Source organism: Littorina saxatilis, unplaced genomic scaffold, assembly GCF_037325665.1.
Source record: "Littorina saxatilis isolate snail1 unplaced genomic scaffold, US_GU_Lsax_2.0 scaffold_484, whole genome shotgun sequence".
Taxonomy (NCBI): domain Eukaryota; kingdom Metazoa; phylum Mollusca; class Gastropoda; order Littorinimorpha; family Littorinidae; genus Littorina; species Littorina saxatilis.
The window spans coordinates 43585-52053 of NW_027128245.1; positions in this window are offsets into that span (position 1 = coordinate 43585).

Sequence of the window (8469 nt, forward strand, 5' to 3'; positions counted from 1 at the left end):
GTTCAGTTCTTTGAACCCTGCTTAATGAACCAGAATGTTACTCCGTCGCTGCACACCGCACTCTGTGGGTTGGACACAAGCACTAAATCGTCGGTCTCGAAATTATACAGAGGTTCTTCGCAGTTGTCATTTGTCACAATTCTGTGAAGTGTGCTGTTCCTGCGCCTGTCCCGCAGACGACGTTGCAACGGCCTGTCCATGATTGTCCCAATGTACGTTTTAACCGTGTCTAAAGGACCATCCTCTGCTGAGTCAAAACAGTTTTCTACAGGCACGCTTTCTGTTGTCATATGTTCAGCTGACTTGGACTGTGTTTTAAAACCGTACTCTTCTGCGTGCAAGTTTGGCGAATAACCAAAACAAGGGTCACCACTTGCCAACACATTGGAGTCACTACAGTTTGCACATGAATTTGCAGCGATCACCGTATTGATGTCTGTGCACAGGCGGAAGGTATCGTCCACTGGACGACTACTATCACAGAAAGACTACAAGGTACGTCACTCACCTTCGAGTCTTCTGTGTTCTTGGAGTCGCTTCCTGGGGAAAAATATTGTTCAAGACGGTTTGCCTCTTCCTACAGTCTGTGTAAGGTCAAATAAATACAGTTGAATGATTGTTTGAACTATATGCACCTTTAGTTTTCAGCTTCCGTTCGCTGCAGGTTGTTTTTAACCATCATTTGGACGAATCTTCGTTTGCGAGCCGCTAATATCCACACGGCGTCTAATTATGCATCCGCACCGAATATGCATACCAGCGCTCATTGGTCTAAAACATACGTAAATATTGTGCAGCAAAGGGAAGCTACCCACGGGAGTTTTCACTTTCGGTATTAGTGAAGAACCGTTTGCCACTTCATTCAAAATGAGGAAAACGTTTCAGTCGACCAATGAAAATAATCATCGAATATCCTGTTATTAACCAATGAGCGCTGGTATGCATATTCGGTGCGGATGCATAATTAGACGCCGTGTGGATATTAGCGGCTCGCAAACGAAGATTCGTCCAAATGATGGTTTAAAACAACCTGCAGCAAACGGAAGCTGAAAACTAAAGGTGCATAATAGTTCAAACAATCATTCAACTGTATCTATTTGACCTTACACAGACTGTAGGAAGAGGCAACCCGTCTTGAACAATATTTTTCCCCAGGAAGCGACTCCAAGAACACAGAAGACTCGAAGGTGAGTGACGTACCTTGTAGTCTTTCTGTGATAGTAGTAGTCCAGTGGACGATCCCTTCCGCCTGTGGTCTGTGTCAGGTGTGTTTACTTCTGCGGTGTGGAAATGACACAGTAGTTTTTCGGGGGTGGTTTGAAATAGCGGCACATTAAAAGGTTCACTTGCCTTCACTTCTTCTTCTCGTTTTGCTTTTTTTCATCGGCTCCCTTCTTATCTCTTCTCATCTGGCTCGGTGGTTTTCTGCGAAAATATTGGACCGTGTTCTTCTGGGTGACACTGTGAGCGTAGCGTGTAGCTTGGTCGCCATCAGTTGTCGCCGGTGCAAATCTGACAACAAAAGTGAAGTTGCTCCCATTGCCGGCGATTTTTCACGATGTGACTTGGTGGTTGTGGAGCAGGGCTTGTAGGGTTGTTTCTGCAGCAGTTGGCAAGCCAACGAGTGTCATTTTGAAGAGTTATTGGCGACGTTTGGTTACATTGAAGCGCAGCTCAAAAACTCCGACCTGCCCGCTCGGCGAAATCTCGCGAGAGCAGATAGAGAGAGAGAGAGCGTGTGCTAATGTCAGGGTTTTAGAGAGTGAGTGAGCGAACAAGAGAGTGAGTCTGCGTCAGAAGAGAGAGAGAGAGAGAGAGAGAGAGAGAGAGAGAGAGAGAGAGAGAGAGAGATAGATAGAGAGAGAGAGAGAGAGAGAGAATGTGTTTGTGTGTGTGTGTGTTTGGGGGGGGGGGGGGGCACATGTGTATCATTAAGGTCAACATTTAAACACGTTGTAGTGTACATGTGCTGACATACTGTAATACGACTAGCTTAGACATGGGAGGTTTCACGCCTCTTGTTAAGTGGTCAGTCTGGAAAAGTGATCGTTCATTGGTTTGTTCGTCAAACTTAATCAGCGTTATCCAACTCGTGTTTGGAAAATATTCTTGATGAGACTAGGCTAACAGAAAGACGATCTGTAACAGACAATTAAGGCTTTTGTGCGTACGTATCACAACTACAAACAAAAATACAGTATCCTATTTTTGAAATATCGGTGTAAAAGTCAACGGAGTTCACATGAGTATTGTTTCATTCGTTCATTCAGAAATGTTTCCTTTTAATAAATTCATATATCAAATAAGCAAAGGGAAGCATTCGCTCTTTATGCATACGACATGTGTAATGGAGTAAGCGGGAGCTGTACGGAACCTGTATCCTGGCACCTGAGAGAATAACAAGCATTCTAATCAACAAGCGACTTTCATCCTCGTACAAGGATGATTGCCGCAAGCTCACATGCTCATCATTCTCCAAGGAACTATAACACTTACGTACACAGTCATACACAAGAACCAGCTTTTATTCTCGACCGGACATAGTCCTTAGATCAAGACTGGTTTTAAACAGAACAAACACAAAAATTGTTTCAGGGTCGCCTCGAAAGTATATGTAAGAATCTTAAACAAAATGAGTCAGAGCGTTGTTTAGAGATCAAATAACCAAAGGGAAGTAAGCGCTCAATATGCATGCGACTTGTGTGATAGAGTAAGCTTACAACTAACTTAAGTTAACTTACAACTCTCGCTTACTCTATTACACATGTATGCACAAAGAGCGATTACTTCCCTTTGGTTATTTAATATCTTAACATAGCTCTACCTCATTCTGTTCAAGATTCTAATAAGTTTATAGTTTTCTGATACCGAGTCGCTCACTGGAAAAAAAATCACTATGAAATTTTAAAAGCTAGATTATCTCCTTTCGGTATCCCAACAATAAATGCATCGACGAATAAACAGGGGTACGTACTCGCGTTACAGTATGGTGGCTGATATCCAGACCGGCATCCACTAGGACAGCGACCAGTGACCTTGTCACACACACCGTTGTCCGCACACTGACCACACTGTTTTCTGCATACATCACCATGGTAACCGTCAGGACAGTCTAGAGGTTAAATACAACTCGAAAGATGTTAACATGTAGTGGTTATTGAAGCAATTACTTCTTATTAGGATTGGCATTACAAGGGAGAGGCACACAATTGGCAGATATGATACGTGAGGTAATAACGGAGGTGAAGTGGGAAGGGGCGTTAGGTGGGTGGGTGGGGGTCGAGGGTGTTCGATGGGGGGGGGGGGGGGAGGGCCATTAAGTTAAGAAAATATCATATTGGAGGCTAGTTACTGTATTACGTTGATGCATAGAGAAAACATGTTTTGTTATTGTACTTTGATACATAGATTTTCTTGACGCAGTCTCTCTCTCTCTCTCTCTCTCTCTCTCTCTCTCTCTCTCTCTCTCTCTCTCTCTCTCTCTCTCTCTTTCTTTCACGTTCTCTCTCTCTCTCCCTCTCTCACGTTCTCTCTCTCTCTCTTTCTCTCTCTCTCTTTCTCTCTGTCTCTTTCTCTCTCTCTCTCTCTCTCTCTCTCTCTCTCTCTCTCTCTCTCTCTGTCTCTCTCTGTCTCTCTCTGTCTCTGTCTGTCTGTCTGTCTGTCTGTCTGTCTCTCTCTCTCTCTCTCTCTCTCTCTCTCTCTCTCTCTCTCTTATATTATAAAAACCCAAGCACTTTTAGACTCAGCTTGCTCCTGGCTTCACCTCAAGAAACTGTTGTTAGAAATGTATCCTTGTATTTGTATAAAGCCTTTAAATTAAGAGATGTTGTAACCTCTTAGTTAAATAACGTGTAATGTATGTTTTAATCTGTAGTGTTGTGCGATTATTATGTTGTACCTTTTTTACACCTGATGAGTTAAATTATTTGCAACGTTAAGAATTTGTTCACACTCCTTCATAAGGGGCTATGGCCTATTGAATAAATTATCTGCGTCTGCGTCTCTCTCTCTCTCTCTCTCTCTCTCTCTCTCTCTCTCTCTCTCTCTCTCTCTCTCTCTCTCTCTCTCTCTCTCTCTCTCTCTCTCTCTCTCTCTCTCTCTCTCTCTCTCTCTCGTCCAATAAGTAAATTAAAATAAGCTACTCACAAAAAGTTAAGGATCACTTGCACACAAATTCATAACTTTCCAAATAAGAAAGCCAATGCGTTGGTATTTGGCAAACGTTTAATTCAATGCTTTAGTGATAACGATACAACATGTCCTTCAATTTTGAGCAATCGTTTGGTCTGTACATTTTATCAAAGTGTGTACGTATCGAAATTTAATTTCACAAAGTCGTTGAAATCACAAGACATGGCATTCAGATGCTCCCAAAAGTTCAGTAATGCGTGTAACCGCCATGGCTGTTCTGGCACTCGACGCAGCGAGTCCTCATAGAGTTGACCAGGGTAGTGAAGATCCTCTGTGGAGGCGCCTGCCACTCTGCCTGCAGCATCTGGTAGAGGTGCTGGACATCCCTGAGAGGGGGGTGGTTGCTCCTCACTTTGCGATCCAACTCATCCCAGAGGTTCTCAATCGGGTTGAGATCGGGACTGCATGCTGGCCACTCCATTCTGTTGACTCCAGACTGCTGCAGGAAGTCGTTGACCACCCTTGCCCTGTGGGGGCGAGCGTTGTCATCCTGGTAGACAGCCTGCGGTCCCATCTGCAGCAGTAGCCAGCGGTCGAAGGATCTCATCCCGGTGTCGGAGGCCAGTCAGGTTACCCTGTACATGAAACAAGGGTGTTCTGTGGTGAAGGCTGAAGGCCCCCCAGACCATTACAGAACCTCCACCAAAGGCCACCTTTTCTTGGACAGTGGCGTCAATGTAGCGTTCTCCTTGGCGCCCTCAGACCCTCAGTCGGTCGTCGTTGTAGTTCAGGGTGAAGCGTGATTCATCACTGAACAGGACCTGGGACCATTGCTGACGTGTCCACCTCACGTGACGTCTGCAGAAGGTGCGGCGTGCTGCCCTATGGGCTGGAGTTAAGCGTGGCCGTACAGCTGGGCGACGAGAACGGAGGTTAAACCCATAAAGGCGATTCCGTATGGTCTGCTGGCTGATGTTGGTGTTAGTAGCCACCCTCAGCTGCCTTCGAATAATGCTGGAAGAGGCTGTTCTTGTTTGCAAGGCTAGTCGTTCAATGAGACGATCTTCATGTGGAGTTGTCTTCTTTGGTCGCCCAGGGTGCGTCTTTCCTGGACCCTCCCAGTGGCTGTGAAACGTTGAATCAGTCTGACAATGACCGAGATGGACACGTGAAGTCGCCTGGCCACTTCTCGCTTGGGGACACCATCTTGGAACCATGCAACAGCTCGTCCCTTCTCAAATTCGTTCAATTTTCGTCGTGGAGGCATTGTCAGATAATGCCTAATACTGGTGGTATGTCTTCTCAAAAAGCCAAGCAAATGACAGCATCTCACACATAAACAGCAGTGCTTGCACGTGCATAATGGTTTTTCCATGTGGCTTGTGCAGTGTGTTCGGGCTGAACGGTCCAAAACAAGGTCCTTTTTCGCAAGTTTCCGCTTTTTCTTTTGCTACCAAGCTCAGTAGTAGAGAATCCCATGCAATTTTCCCACTAACACAACATCGCCCACTTACAGCTGAACAAGAATTCATAACAATTTGGTTTGACTGAAAAATAAATAACAGTAGCGAACTCATTTTATTGAGCACCTGTTTTCTCATAGTGATCCTTAACTTTTTGTGAGTAGTGTATATCAACGTGTCACTTTATGTATTCTTTAAGTTAAAAACCGCACAATTGTGGATATATCTCTATATTGAAGCGGAACACATAGATGCAGACGTACTCAGTACCTTTGCACAACGGAAGAGAGTAACTGCCCTCGCAGGCCTGACATGAACCGTCGAAGACGTTACAGGGAGCAGAGTTCTCACATCGACCACACTGTTCTCTGCAGTTCTCACCGTATGTCTTGTACTGGCACTCTGGAATAAGAAGTGTAATAAGAGCAACCTACAACAAGATGGGTTAAAGGCACAGTAAGCCTCCCGTAAACCATCACAGATACTGTCAGGCTTTTACACACAGTACAAACACCCTTCCATTTGAACGCTCACCAAACGGGAACATCCTAGGTGCCCTCCGTAAAGAGCGAGGAATTTCCTGTTTGGTGAGCGTTCAAATGGAAGAATGTTTGCACTGTGTGTAAAAGCCTGACAGTATCTGTGATGGTTTACGGGAGGCTTACTGTGCCTGCTTCCAACATTTCGTCCGCAAACACGATAGCAGAATACTAATTTCATTAGATCCTAAACCTCGTGTGTTGTGAAGTGCATACAATTCAAATCCAGATTGGTATCCTATTACACGTACCTCCAACGCTATGTACACTCACCGCAATGTTAATAGTGCACATAATTACTTAACCAAAACTGTTTCAAAACGAATGTTGGTGACGCTTGTTGCCCATAAAAGAGTGTGTACATACAGGTTCATATGATTTGACTGTACCATAGTGTTTATATGCTGACCTTTTCTACTTCTTCTTCTTCGTTCATGGGCTGAAACCCCTACGTTCACTCATGTTTTTGCATGAGTGGGTTTTACGTGTATGGCCGTTTTACCCCGCCATTCAGGCAGCACACGCCGACCCAGCATGCTGGGTATTTTTGTGTTTCTATAACCCATCGAACTCTGACATGAGTTACAGTATCTTGTGCTTGCGTGTACACACGAAGGGGGATAAGGCACTAACAGGTGTGCACATACGTTGACCTGGGAGATCGGAAAAATCTCCATCCTTAACCCATCAGGCGGCCGCGGCGGGGATTCGAACTCACAACCTTCCGATTAGGAGGCCGATGTCTTACCACTACGCCACAGCGCCCGTCGGTATGCTGACCTAAGTCAAGGACTAGTTTGCATGCCTTTGTATGCTTTGTTTGAACTGTGCTCAAGGTCTTGATTGGCCTGAGCGCTTAGTTCTTGATAAGCTGCGCACTAAATTATGTGTTTTGTTTTTTGGCTGCATTGTTCACTGTGGTAAAACAAAATTCTACCAACAAATAATACAACTCCTCAAGATCATAGCAATGGCTCACCTTCTTTACAGAGCGGTGGTCCATATCCAGTCTGACACACGCCAGGACAATGTCCAGTGGTCTTCTTGCACACATCGTTGTCCGCACACTGACCACACTCCTTGTCGCACTCAGCACCAAAGTAACCGGCAACACACTCTGTTCATTGGGAAAAACAAAATTGGTTTGTAAATGTCTTTGTGGATTTGAAAAGCAAGTCTAATAAACACACGAACTATTATGTCGAGTAAATATAGAGCTTACCTCAAAGAGCCTTGCGTAGGTTCACGTGACAACTGCGCACAAGATGTCATGAACTTAACTGGATTTACAACGGGCAGAAGGAATCGGGGTCCATCTTAGTGTAATCAAATGTACAATACACTCGAATGAAATGTAGAGGTAAAGCCAGTCAAACAGGCGAGTTCGGGCTAAATTAATGACCCTATACAAAATCTGCCAAGGTTCTTTTGAACATACAAGGAATCAACATCAGCCAGTCCCTATAACAGACAGCTTTCCAAATGTGATGGGTGTGCCGTCTGCCGGCGTAAAAGGAACGTAAAGCTGTTATAACAAGCATTGACCAAAAAGCCGCCCGTGGTGACACGGGGGTAGGACATGGATACCGTCTCTGCACAAACAGTTGACCTGTGACCTAATCCGCGACCTTAAGTCACGCTTAACAGTTTCAAACCATATACTGAGAGAGAGCGAGAGAAAGAGAGAGGGAGTACTGAGAGAGAGCGAGAGAAAGAGAGAGAGAGAGAGAGAGAGAGAGAGAGAGAGAGAGAGAGAGAGAGAGAGAGAGAGAGAGAGAGAGAGAGAGAGAGAGATTGACCCAGAGATACAAGTCTTACACGACTTGTTTGTAAGGCATCGACCGCCCGCCCGCCCTACTCAAACAAACAAACAAACAAACAAACAAACAAACAAACAGACAGAGTGAATCCAGTAAGCCCCATTTATATATAAATGGCGGCTTAAATAACATAAGACCAAAACATTATTTGGCAAACGAGTCCGTACCACGGAACCACACACACCAATAAAACAAACTCCACTCTTACCGCCCAACTAAGCATTTAAATATCGGAGCACGTAAAATGAAATTGAACAAAACCAACGACACACATTCTAAGGGGAGTAAACGTGCGGGAATTCCCGCATAACCTATGCTTCTGCCAGCGGGTTTCGTCCCTTGGTTCGGTTTGTAAAAGCGTTTTAGCCAATATCTTCCGTTTGACTTTCGTTAGGAATGTAATTTTTTTGCATACACCCGTGTAACCCTATTCCTTACAATTTCAAGAAATTTCAGCTTAATTGACCCAGAGATACAAGTCTTACCCGACTTGTTTGTAAGACATCCTCCACCCGC